Genomic DNA, 14827 nt, shown 5'->3' on the forward strand with positions numbered 1-14827 from the left:
ATAAGTTTTGAACTTGGCACCTGGCGGTGGCAGCGACGGTGGGCGCGACACGCGGTGTTGACGGGATTACCGGAAAAGGCTGAAGGATTAAGGGGGGAGAGAGCATGGAAGTTTTTTGTTTTTTTTAGATTGGGGTTGAAATGAAACACAAAAAAAATCTTTGTTTTAAATAATGGTGTTGAAACGGCACTATTTTGTTGTGGGGGGGTCTGTGCACTTTCCCTAAAAGGGAAATTATGTGTTTAGTCCTCCTCCCTCGCAACCTCATTCAATTAACCCCCATTTTCTATCTTCTTTTGTTTTTTTTAGTTTGGCCTTCAGATCTTGTTTGGTTTTCGTTTTGATCCCTAATTAACTATCCAATATTTATACTTTTATATCCAAATTTTCATTTGTTTTTAACCATGTCTTAATCTATTTAATTCATTTATAACCTTTTTTAAATGTTTCATTTATATGTTATTTCAAATATTTTATATGTTGTTTATTTACATCATTATTGTAAATATTATATATATATATATTTTTGCACATTCCTAATATTTTCTTTTGTTGTAGATATTATTATTACTATTATATTACATTACTATTATTATTGTTATCTATTTATTTATATATTTAAAATTTCGGTACATATATATACTTATATATTTTTTATATTTTACAACTTATGTACATACCTATATATTTATATACATATTTCATTTTCATAAATATATACACGTACACATTTTTCTCTAATATATATATGTATATATATATACTCATATACATTCTTACTATATCTTATAATTTATATATATACACGTACATATTCTCTATTTATTTTAAATATATTTTTTATATTTCATATTTTCTACATGCATATATATATACTTATCTATTTACATATTTTAATTCATATACCTATACATGTATACATATTTACATATATTTTATATTAATAATCTCACAATACGTATACATACATAGATTTCATATTTCATAATTTTGTGTACATTCATGTATATACGTTCTTTACACCTATTCATTATTTATTTATTTATCTTCATTTTCATTATTATTTATATTTATAATCTTATTTCCGTGCTATTATCGTTTGTTTTATGCCATCATATTCATTATTGTTTTGCTATGCATATTAACACCATACATCAAAAAGAAATTTTTTAATTAAGGAAAATTTTGCGTTTGGAAAATTCTAGAAAACGTGCCCTAACGTACTGGGTTTCGGTTTCTCGTTCGACCAAATAGCCGAATATCCTTTTTAAACTTTCAAAATAAGGTAATATTTCGTATTTAGAAAATTCGAGAAAATCGTGCCCTAACTTACTGAGCTTCGATTCTTCTCGCGTTGATCCTAAATAACCGAACATCCTTTTAAATTAAAATAAATGAGGTTTAAACAAAAAATAAAGCAAGCTTACTCTCGAAAATACGATGTGTTGTATCCTAACTTACTGGACGTGACATCTTGTTACTTCGAGATAAGGAAGCATTTTCCATTTTGATTTATTTGAGTAATTTTAAAATAACAATATAAGGAAGGATCGTACTTTTAAAAACTCTTCAAATTTTCAATTTTCGACACTAAGACACTAATTAATCAACTAGGTACCAATTTTGGGCGTATCGAGGGTGCTAATCCTTCCTCGTGCGTAACCGACTCCCGAACTCATTTTTCTGAATTTCGTAGACCAAAATCGTTGTTTTAATAAAATTAAACCATTTATTAAAAAACAACCACTTTTTGAGGTGACCCGATCACACCTCATCAAAAAAGGATTGGTGGCGACTCCCGTTTTCATTCTTTTTTCAAAATCCAAGTCGACCCCGTTTTCATCCAAAAAATGGTGTCAACAGCTTGGCGACTCCACTGGGGACGATAAGAGAGTCAAGCCACGTGTTGATTATTTCTTGTCTTTTGTTGAAAGTGGAAAATTCGATTTAAATTTACGATCCTCTCATTGCATCTCTTTTGTTTTGAGTTATATTTTTTTTCTGTATTTTATTTTATACCTCTGCACATTGCATTGCATGACCGCTGGTCATACCCTTTTAAGTGGGAGTGAGAAACTATGCCTTCGTGAGGTTTTCACCTCCGCATGGGATAGTGAATCGCTTCCGGGATACATCCGTACCTATGTCTTCGTGAGATTTTCATCTCCGCATGGCCATAGGGAAATGTATTCCCCTGAACTGAACTCGGTCTATATGAGCCTATAATGGGTGAGGATCGAGGAATCTGCTGGTTCAGGTACCCTTACTTTAGAACCAAACCTCATGTAGTGAACCTTAGGAGCCCACCCTAGGTAGAACCACTTCGAACCCCTAGTATTCACCCAAATAGGTGTTTTATTTATTCTTGCTTGCTTTTGCTTGGTACTAACCTGTTTTCTTTTTGCTATGATTGCATTGCATTTTCATCATAAAAAGAGGTGTTGATTCACGTTCAGTTGTTAAATAGAGAGTTTGTCATAAGGAAATGGGTTTCTTGATAAAGTGGATAATAATACGGTTGTCCGAATGTGGTCCAAGAAAACGTGATAAGAGAAGGATGATAGTTTAATGGAGGACCACACAACCATTGCTCCGTGGCCCGAGAATTTAATGTGACAAGGATTATTCGAGAGCCGCTGAACTTTCTTAAAAGAGAAGCCAACGAGCACCATGAGGTTTAGTGAGCAACGAGTCACGGCCCGGATTGAGTAAAAAGGAGATATAAGATACGTCCCTTTTGAAGAGTTCGTGAGACTTATCTTAACGCTCGAACGAAGAAAATGATCGAATGTCTCCGCATATGAGGGCAAAGCGTATATGTATCCGCTTTATGTAAAGAGATTTGTTTTCTAGTAAAGTTGTTCTAATAGAATTGAATCAAGAATCAATGTCTCTTTTTGCATTCATACATCTGCATTACATTTCATTGTACGTATCTCTTCATTCATTAACATTACATTTCATTACATACAATAAATTTCCTAAAATCCAAAAATACGCGTTCATGCATTAACATTACATTTTATTACATACAATAAATTTCCTAAAATCCAAAAATACGCGTTCATGCATCAACATTACATTTCATTGCATACAATAAATTTCCTAAAATCCAAAAGTACGTCAAGTTTAGAACTCTAGTACAAAACCAGATGGATTGGAATTCTTTGAATATATTGATGGTTCGAAAGGTGAAGATGTGTATGCCTTTGAAAAGAACTAAAAAATGAAAAAACCTATCTTGAATTTGTTTCTACATCCCTAGAGGCGTTTTAAACAACTGGACCGTGGAGGAGATTCTTGTAATTTTTAGGACCATTTCAGAGTAATATTTGGAACGCTCTTATTGTTCTAAGCCTGGGAGCAATAGAAAATCCTTTTGTGAAAAGGCACATGTCCACTATTCTTTATTTCAACGAAATGCATCTTTGTGTCTTGTTTTGGCAAATATTCTTTTGTTCCTTCCAATTCATTCATACTCATACCACCAGGTAATTACCCTTTGATTCGTTAGCTCTTTGAGACTTCCTTCGTCCCTAGAATAGGTCTCCAGATATCAATGATATGAGCGACACTGCTATTGACTCAGAACTTTCTTTCAAGCAAGATATGTGTCTAGAGGATCCTCAAGACTTCGAAGATGATCAAGACTGTAGTTTATCTCCTGATTTGTTAAGGATGGTAAGGCAAGTCGAAAAATAGATCCAACCTTACAAAAAAATTCAGTGGGGAATTGTGAGCTTAGGAGAAGAGAAAAAGGTAAAGATTAGAGCCTGTATCACTGCAAAGACAAAGCGAGACGTCATTGAGTTACTCTAAGAATTCAAAGATGTTTTTAGACAAGTGGATGCTCTTGAGGTTAAGAAGATCTTGGACGAGGAACACGTGCTAATGGTTTTGCAATGGCCAAGCAAATCATGAGATTTGGGTACTGCTGGCCCACCATGGAAGGGGATTGCACCAGTTATACCAAGAAACGCCACAAGTGCCAAATTTACGGAGACAAGATTTATGTGATTCCTTTATCTCTTCATGTTATGAATTTTCCATGGACTTTCTCTATGAGGGGCATGGATGTTATTTGGGCCGACCTCGCCAAAAGCTTCTGGCGGTCATCGATCTATCTTTGTGTTCGTCGATTACTTCATCAAGTGGGTAGAGGTTGTTTCATATGCCAATATCATAAAGTCGACACTCGGCAAATTTCTTGAAGAATCATATGTCAATATGGAATGCCAAAAAGGATCATATTAGATAATGCATGGAATTTGAACAACGGCACGACATCAGAAGTTTGCAGTTTGTTCAAATTAACACCATGTTGCCCTCAAAATGAACAGTTTAGTGGAGGCCAAAAAAAAAGAACAAATAAAAACCAAATAAAAAACAAAAGCAAAAACAAAAAAAACTCTACCAGGACAACTCATTTCTCATTGGCATATGGAATAGGGACAGTTTTACCCATCGAAGTTGATATTCCTTCCCTTCGAGCCTTGTCAAAGTTGAAGTTGGATGAAGTAGAATGGATCCAGGTCCGATACAATTGAAGAGAAAAGGTTAACAGCTATCCGTCATGGTCAAATGTACCAAAAGCAAATGATGCGAGCTCACCAAAAAAGGTTCACCCTAGAGAATTCCATGAGGGGATCTAATATCGAGGAAGATCCTTCCCATGCAGAAGGACTTCATAGGAAAGTCTATGTCAAACTGGAAAGGACCTTATGTGGAAGGCCTTATCTGAAAAAGCGTCGATATTAACCAAGATGGATGGCAAAAACCTGCCTAATCTTGAGAATTCTGATTCAAGCAATAAATACTTCACTCGAAAAAAGAAACAAAAAAGGAACAAAAAGAAAAAAAGGAGAGGCCAAGGTGAAAACCCGCAAAGGGCGCCTTGAGACCAAAGGGTTTTGAATTGAAAACCCAGAAATGGGCAGTTCAAATTTTGATCAAAGGTGGGGCATGCGGTAGTCTTGCCCTTTCTGAATTAATAAGAATGAGGGATGCTACATCTTGGGTTATCAGCAAAGCCTTCTAGGACTTCTAAACACATATCAAGTTCAAAAGGGTCCTTAAGAAGTTTGGGACAGAGAAGCTCATGCTACGATATCTGGGGCACCTATTTTCATTTTATTCATTTTTTATATTTTTGACAAAATACATCATCTTGATTAATTTATTCTCATTTTGTATTCTAGCAAATTTGCTATCTTGATTAATTTGTTCATTTAGAGCTTTGCTCTCAACAAATTTTCATCTTATCCATTGTGATAATCTTTTTCATCTTATTCATCTCGTATCTCAGCAAAATTTGCTATCTTGATTGATTTGTTTGTTTAGAGCTTTGCTCTCAACAAAATTTCATTTTGTCCATTTTGATAATCTTTTTCAAGCATTTTTCATTGAAATAACGATTAATGGACTGACAATACACATGCAGAAGGAGTTCTGCATATTACTCTGAAAGTTTCTAAATAATACGAGGACCTGAAACAGGACTATTGTTTAGAACTAACCAAACCTAAGGGTTGGAAACATTTGAGAAATGATAGTCTAAATAGCGTCTATTTCTTTAGGTTTTCTGTCAAAGGTACTGGCTGAACAAGAAGGCATCAGTGATAGAACCTTGATGAACAATGAGGAATGACAACCTAAGCATTAAAAATGGATCATTCTCATGACATTCTACAAATATAATACATACACATCCAGTTAGGAGCATTTGATTCATTCTGATCATGTTATCCTAAACACTAGGCGTAAATAGGTCCTATCTTCCTATATTGGTAGGAAGTGGATCGAAGATGCAGATCTTGCCTTCCTGTATTTGGCAGCGAAGCAGATCAAAAGATGGCAGATTTTACCTCCCTGACTACAGTGGAGTACATTGAAGCCGATAACTCTATCTCCCTGCATTTGGCAGTGGAATAGATTGAAGATCAAAGATGGCAGATTTTACCTCCCTGACTACAGTGGAGTACATTGAAGCCGATAACTCTATCTCCCTGCATTTGGCAGTGGAATAGATTGAAGATCAAAGATGGCAGATTTTACCTCCCTGACTATAGTGGAGTACATTGAAGCGATAACTCTATCTCCCTGCATTTGGCAGTGGAATAGATTGAAGATCAAAGATGGCAGATTTTACCTCCCTGACTACAGTGGAGTACATTGAAGCCGATAACTCTATCTCCCTACATTTGGCAGTGGAATAGATTGAAGATCAAAGATGGCAGATTTTACCTCCCTGACTACAGTGGAGTACATTGAAGCCGATAACTCTATCTCCCTGTATTTGGCAGTGGAATAGATTGAAGATCAAAGATGGCAGATTTTACCTCCATGTGACTACAGTGGAGTACATTGAAGCCGATAACTCTATCTCCCTGTATTTGGCAGTGGAATAGATTGAAGATTGCAGATCTTGCATTCCTGTATTTGGCAGCGAAGCAGATCAAAGATGGTAGATTTTACCTCCCTGACTACAGTGGAGTACATTGAAGCCGATAACTCTATCTCCCTGTATTTGGCAGTGGAATAGATTGAAGATCAAAGATGGCAGATTTTACCTCCATGTGACTACAGTGGAGTACATTGAAGCCGATAACTCTATCTCCCAGTATTTGGCAGTGGAATAGATTGAAGATTGCAGATCTTGCCTTCCTGTATTTGACAGCGAAGCAGATCAAAAGATGGCAGATTTTACCTCCCTGACCACAGTGGAGTACACTGAAGCCGATAATTCTATCTCCCTGTATTTGGCAGTGGAATAGATTGAAGATTGCAGATCTGGCCTTCCTGTATTTGGCAGCGAAGCAGATCAAAGATGGCAGATTTTACCTCCCTGACCACAGTGGAGTACATTGAAGCCGATAACTCTATCTCCCTGTATTTGGCAGTGGAATAGATTGAAAATTGCAGATCTTGCCTTCCTGTATTTGGCAGCGAAGCAGATCAAAGATGGCAGATTTTACCTCCCTGACCACAGTGGAGTACATTGAAGCCGATAACTCTATCTCCCTGTATTTGGCAGTGGAATAGATTGAAGATTGCAGATCTTGCCTTCCTGTATTTGGCAGCAAAGCAGGTTGAAGATGGCGGATTTTACCTCCCTGATTATAGTGGGTACATTGAAGCTGATAGTTCTATCTCCCGGGGCAAGAAGTAGATCGAAGATAGCTGATCCTATCTTCCTATATTGGTAGGAAATAGATCGAAGATGCAGATCTTGTCTTCCCATATTGGTGGCGAAGTAGATCGAAGAAAGCAGATCTTGTCTTCATGTATTGGCGTGAAGTAGATCGAAGATAGCTGATCCTATCTTCCTATATTGGTAGGAAATGGATCGAAGATGCAGATCTTGTCTTCCCATATTGGTGGCGAAGTAGATCGAAGAAAGCAGATCTTGTCTTCATGTATTGGCGTGAAGTAGATCGAAGATAGCTGATCCTATCTTCCTATATTGGTAGGAAATGGATCGAAGATGCAGATCTTGTCTTCCCATATTGGTGGCGAAGTAGATTGCAGAAAGCAGATCTTGTCTTCATGTATTGGCGTGAAGTAGATCGAAGGTAGCAGATCCTATCTTCCTATATTGGTAGGAAGTGGATCGAAGATGCAGATCTTGTCTTCCCATATTGGTGGCGAAGTAGATCGCAGAAAGCAGATCTTGTCTTCATGTATTGGCGTGAAGTAGATCGAAGGTAGCAGATCCTATCTTCCTATATTGGTAGGAAGTGGATCGAAGATGCAGATCTTGTCTTCCCATATTGGTGGCGAAGTAGATCGCAGAAAGCAGATCTTGTCTTCATGTATTGGCGTGAAGTAGATCGAAGATAGCAGGTCCTATCTTCCTATATTGATAGGAAGTGGATCGACGATGCAGATCTTGTCTTCCCATACTGGTGGTGAAGTAGATCGAAGAAAGCAGATCTTGTCCCTGTATTTGACAGTGGAATAGATTGAGGATTGCAGATCTTGCCTTCCTGTATTTGGCAGCGAAGCAGATCGACGATGGCGGATTTTACCTCCCTGACTACAGTGGAGTACATTGAAGCCGATAACTCTATCTCCCTGCATTCAATAGTGGAATAGAGTGAAGATGACAGATCTTATTCCCCTAAGCAGTAGTGGAGCAGACTAAAAACACAAATCTCATCCCCATGAAGTCGTAACAAAGTAGATTGAAGCTACAAGGCGTATCTGAAGTTGTCGTGAAGTGGATCAAAGCAAGAAGACGCAGTGGACTGAAATAAGGCTACTTGAAGAAGAAAAGCACCCAAAGAAATTAAGCCTCAACGAGACCAGGCAAATTTGGTCTTTCTTAGTCTTTGCTCTGTTCTCGTTACACGAAAACGAGCAAAGAGGGGCAGCTGTAGAAGCCCAAATTTGCTGGGCCCATTGTCCAAATGAAATAAAATACAACAAACCCAAAATTCAATCCCAATAAACCAAATCCCATAGCCCAAATACCACCAGCCCAATACTCAACTAGCCCAACATAATAAAAAAAAAGAGAAACAGACAACAAGAAACCTTGGCTACCACACCCCACTTTCCTCTGACACTAGCACCATCTTTGGTCACCACCATGTCGGCTACCACGCCCCATGCTTCTGCCAACACCATCCCCGCATGCCTGGCACCTCCATACCTTGCAAGCAGCAATGAAGAGATAGAAACTAATAGAAAATGAAAGTGTAAGGGCTATAAAAGCCATGGAAACTAGTGTAAAAAGAGGGGGGATTTTAAAAGATTGAAAAAGAGACAAACACAAAAATCCCTCCGAACTTCAAATACAAAGGAAAAAATCAATAAAAAGGTTTGCATTTTTTTTTCTTTTTCTCTCTTCTTTCGAATTTTTTTTTCTTTGTTTTTTTTTCCTTTCTTTCTATATACATATACATATATATATTATTAAAAAAAATAAAAAAAGTTACCTTTTGAACTTCCGGCCACCATGTGCGGTGGCCAGCGACGGTGGCGGCGCGACCAACGGCGGTGGCTCAGTGACCGGGATTTCACCGGAAAAGAAAAGGCTTGAGAGGATTTTAAGGGAGGGGAAGAGAGCATGGAAGCTTTTTTTTTGTTTTTTTTAGATTGGGGGTTGAAAATGAAACACAAAAAAAAATCTTTGTTTTTAAATAATGGTGTTGAAACGGCACTATTTTGTTTGGTGGGTGGGGTCTGTGCACTTTCCCTAAAAGGGAAATTTATGTGTTTAGTCCTCCTCCCTCGCAACCTCATTCAATTAACCCCCATTTTCTATCTTCTTTTGTTTTTTTTAAGTTTGGCCTTCAGATCTTGTTTGGTTTTCGTTTTGATCCCTAATTAACTATCCAATATTTATACTTTTATATCCCAAATTTTCATTTGTTTTTAACCATGTCTTAAATCTATTTAATTCATTTATTAACCTTTTTTAAATGTTTCATTTATATGTTATTTCAAATATTTTATATGTTGTTTATTTACATCATTATTGTAAATATTATATATATATATATATATATTTGCACATTTCCTAATATTTTCTTTTGTTGTAGATATTATTACTATTATATTACATTACTATTATTATTGTTATCTATTTATTTATATATTTAAAATTTCGGTACATATATATACTTATATATTTTTTATATTTTACAACTTATGTACATACCTATATATTTATATACATATTTTCATTTTCATAAATATATACACGTACACATTTTTCTCTAATATATATATGTATATATATATACTCATATACATTTCTTACTATATCTTATAATTTATATATATATACACGTACATATTCTCTATTTATTTTAAATATATTTTTTTATATTTCATATTTTCTACATGCATATATATATACTTATCTATTTACATATTTTAATTCATATACCTATACATGTATACATATTTACATATATTTTTATATTTAATAATCTCACAATACGTATACATACATAGATTTTTCATATTTTCATAATTTTGTGTACATTCATGTATATACGTTCTTTACACCTATTCATTATTTATTTATTTATCTTCATTTTCATTATTATTTATATTTAATAATCTTATTTCCGTTGCTATTACTCGTGTTGTTTTTATGCCATCATATTCATTATTGTTTTGCTATGCATATTAACACCATACATCAAAAAGAAATTTTTTTAATTAAGGAAATATTTTGCGTTTGGAAAATTCGAGAAAACGTGCCCTAACGTACTGGGTTTCGGTTTCTCGTTCGACCAAATAGCCGAATATCCTTTTTAAACTTTCAAAATAAGGTAATATTTCGTATTTAGAAAATTCGAGAAAATCGTGCCCTAACTTACTGAGCTTCGATTCTTCTCGCGTTGATCCTAAATAACCGAACATCCTTTTGAAATTAAAATAAATGAGGTTTAAACAAAAAATAAAGGCAAGCTTACTCTCGAAAATACGATGTGTTGTATCCTAACTTACTGGACGTGACATCTTGTTACTTCGAGATAAGGAAGCATTTTCCATTTTGATTTATTTGAGTAATTTTAAAATAACAATATAAGGAAGGATCGTACTTTTAAAAACTCTTCAAATTTTCAATTTTCGACGCTAAGACACTAATTAATCAACTAGGTACCAATTTTGGGCGTATCGAGGGTGCTAATCCTTCCTCGTGCGTAACCGACTCCCGAACTCATTTTTCTGAATTTCGTAGACCAAAATCGTTGTTTTAATAAAATTAAACCATTTATTAAAAAACAACCACTTTTTGAGGTGACCCGATCACACCTCATCAAAAAAGGATTGGTGGCGACTCCCGTTTTCATTCTTTTTTTAAAATCCAAGTCGACTCCGTTTTCATCCAAAAAATGGTGTCAACACACCCTTGCTCCAAACGGAGGACAAAAATAGAGAGCACAAGAGAAAAGATTGATGATAAGAGAACCTCACCCCTCCCCAAAAATACGCCACACTGCAAATATCACACTTTAAATCCCAATTCAGATGCGCACCAAGAGCAGAACAGCTAAGAGTCACCTGCAAAAAGACCAATCAACACGCATGATGCACCAGCACATCACTAAAGCAATAAGTGACAGACAAATCTCTGAAGCCAGCATCGAAGGGAGGCTTATTACCGCCACCATCAGGAGGACGAGACGTGACGCCTTGGAACCCTGAAGGAGCTCATTATTATGGTCAGCTTGTGGCATTGTGGGTTCACCTGCTGTATCGACATTGAGTCTATATTCTGTCTCCTCAAATGAAACCACAGTATTTCCGTCTTTATCCAACGATGACTGCGGCAGATTGGACTCTTTTGAATTAGCCTTAGCTACCGGGCCGCCAGAATTGAATTTTGCCTTGTCGGGCCCATGTTCCGAGCTTCCCCTCATCTCTTCTGTTGGGCTTATGGGTTTGACGTACAGAGCCCAAAGAGGAACCGCCAAAATCATCAAAGCTGGCCCTGTTGACCTCTTTAACTGCAGCAGAATCCTCCTCTAAGTTAGCCAATATATCAAATTTTAATCACCCTAGATTGCTCCCCTGGTTCTCTCTGACAGAGTTGTCTCCTTTCCATGTTTTTTTTCTGTGACGTACGTTGCACCACCATCCAGTCCACATACTTCTCCTTCTCTACCGGCGACACCGTCCTCGGTTGTTCTGGTTGGTTCTCTGATGGGTTATTGCATTGTGATTCATTCTTAGGAGTAAACGAGCATCCTTCGTTAACATGGCTATATCTCCACAACTAAAGCAAATTATTGGGAGTGATTCATATTCAACCCTTTGAAGGAATCATCAATCTATATCTCCAAAATTAACAGCTTGTTGATATTAATATTAACAACTATACAATCAAATCTATTTTAAGAATTACTATTTATATTTTTTGAATTGTCTCACTTATAAATTTTGTTTTTTTCTTATATAGGGCACCTGACAAGTCGGGTAGTCTAACCCATGCTACTACATTCGATAGGTACAGCTAAAGCATGTTAAAGTTGGAAGTCCACCCATGACAAGGCCGTCAAAAAATCATTCTCAATACTAAACTTGACCAAAAAATAACCATTATCAATACTTATAAGATAAATTAATTGTTGTGGTTTCCATGAATGAATTTGATTGTACAAATCATTTAGACCAATCTTTTTCCCTAACAGCTTCAGGACCACTGTCCTTGCCGTGCTCAATCAAATTATGGATTCTTTCAGAAAACTTGATAGAGGAGACTCCATCAACCATCCCTGTTGAGCAATATCCTCATCATCACCAGCCACACCATTCCCTTTTAAACCTTAACCATTATTCATTAGCCAATTCTTAAAAGACATAGCCCCCTAATGGGATTAAAATCCATAAGGTCACCCAGGTCATGAGGCAATTGTCCCTTCTTTGTAACTCTACCACAATTGTTGGCACCCAAAGAGGAAGAGAGAGGAATGTTCATTGCTAACTATCAGATTTCTTCGTGTAAAGTAAAATCTGCTTAGTTACTCTAACCAACTTTTATTATGCATGATCAAGTTTAGTTTATTAAAATTTTATAAAATCATTTTCATATTTGCATTTTAAGCTTAAATTCATTTAATGAATGATTGGATTATCATAGAAGCAAGAAAACATGAACTATGATGGGCAAAAGAAAACATCTTCTGTTATTAAAAATTTTGAATTTCGGTGTTGTATGAGAAAATTTATTTAACAAGTAAATTAGTAGAATTTATTTAGGCTTTTATGTCGATTTTTACAATATTTAAAGAAATATGTTGATTTTGGAGAGAGAAAAACAGAAAATGGCAAATCAGCATATTCTTGTAGGATACATTTTCTGAAAATGCCTTTCACAAAAAGCGGTTTTTTTTTTGCATCAACTCCTTTTATTAGATAGTTAGATGTTAGTGATTTTTTTTTTGAGTCTCAAGTTTGATTTCTCTCCTAATAACATTTGTATTTTTTATTTCATTATGTTTTAAACTTTGTTTAGTTTTAACTAATGTTTTTAATGCATCAATTCCTTTAGTTAGATAGTTAAAAAATAGTGATTTTATCCTTAAGTCCCAAGTTTGATTCATCTTTTAAGTACATTTATATATATATTTTTATCTCATGTTATTTCACGCCTTCTTTTATTTTTAATTAATGTTTTTAATTAATAAATATATTATTTTCAAATTTTTTATATTTATTTTAATTCATAACTCTTTTATTTATAAAACCAAATTATTATTTCAAATATTTTTAATATAACGATTATTTTATTTTATAAATAATAAAAGTAATTAAAAAGTTAAATTAAAAATAAAAAGTTTGAGAGCAAAATATTTATTAATTAAAAATAAAAAATATAAATATGCTTAGAAGAGAAATTAAATTTAGGACTCAAGGATAAAAATAATATTATCTAATCATCTAACCAACAGTGCTAATACATTAAAAACATTAATTAAAAATTTTAAAAAATAACTAAAAAAATATAAATGTGAATGAGAGAGGAATTGAATTTAGAATGCTAGAACAAAATCGCTAACATCTAATCATCTAACTAAAGAAATGAAATTGATGCAAGTTTCATAGAAAGGGTTTTCAAAAAGTGCATCCTACTTTCAGTTGAAAACACTCATGTTAGGCTTTTTTTTTAATTCTATCTCCAAAATTTTAATGTATTTCTCTAAATATATATATTTTTATCTAATTTGCCCTAACTTTTGAGACTATTTATTTTATTTATATATATGTATTCACTCTAAATAATTCAAGAGAGTGGAAAATATTTACTTCTCTGTCTTGTTTTGGAATACACGATCCGATGGGAAGCAAGATAAGCGAACTAATTGGGTTTTTTTACGTGAATAATATAAAATAAATTAATATATATAAAAATAAGATAACAATAATAATATTTATAAAATAGATAAAATATATAGTAAAATATTGGTGCTGCTTGACCAATCGGTGGCACCATTTTATTTCTAATAAAAAACTTATTTTTTAGGTGTAACTAAATTAATCGACGGCACTCGTATTTTATATGATAAATATAAGTTTTTATCAATATACGAGAAAAAAATAAATACATATATATATTTGAAATATTTACTGTTTACGCTAGAGAGTATTTCCTATTCACTCGTCTTTTCTTGTAGGGAATATTTACTATTCATGCCAGAAAATATTTATTGTTCATCTTCATTCATTTCTTACTTTTGCATCATATTTATTGGTCTTTGTAAACAATTATATATCATTTTTGTTGTTGTTTTTATCACATCATCAAGCTGGTGCTGCTTGACAGCTTGGCTGCACTAGCTTGTCGGCTGACACAGAAGTGATCATTCAATCACAAGTTAGTATTTTTAATATTGAAAAAATTAAAACACGAGTTTTTTCAGCTAATTTTTTTTAAAACTGGTGCAACTAGGTTGTCAGGTGGCACAGCCTGACGGAAGTGACCACGAATTCATGTTTTTAATATCAAGAAAAAATTAAAACACGAGTTTTTTTTAGCTAAATTTTTTTAAAAGTTTGTGGGTGCCGTCGCCAAATAATTTTTATTTTTTACTTTTTTCCCATATACTGAAAAAACTCGTATTAACCATACAAAATACGAGTGCAGCTAATTGATCCGGATGCACCCAAAAAATTTAATTTTTTATTAGAAATAAAGTGGTACCGTCGATTGGTCGGGTGACACTCGTATTTTACTTTGTATTTTGCCTATCCTCACAAATATTATTCCTATTATCCTATTTTCATATATATTGATTTATTTTATATTATTCATGTAAAAACCCAAACTAATTATATATTAGTACTTTTTATATATATACATATATAT

At 34.3% G+C, this 14827-nt stretch overlaps 1 long non-coding RNA gene across 1 annotated transcript; it reads right to left on the reverse strand.

Moving 5' to 3' along the window:
- Window positions 1-8377: 8377 nt before the first annotated feature.
- Window positions 8378-9398, reverse strand: LOC121206253 (uncharacterized). The gene is made up of 2 exons (XR_005901311.1): window positions 8940-9398; window positions 8378-8653 (listed from the first exon to the last, which is right to left on the reverse strand). It is a non-coding gene; the product is annotated as an uncharacterized lncRNA (long non-coding RNA).
- Window positions 9399-14827: the final 5429 nt, after the last annotated feature.

The sequence above is a fragment of the Gossypium hirsutum genome, chromosome A09, assembly GCF_007990345.1.
Source record: "Gossypium hirsutum isolate 1008001.06 chromosome A09, Gossypium_hirsutum_v2.1, whole genome shotgun sequence".
Classification (NCBI taxonomy): Eukaryota; Viridiplantae; Streptophyta; class Magnoliopsida; order Malvales; family Malvaceae; genus Gossypium; species Gossypium hirsutum.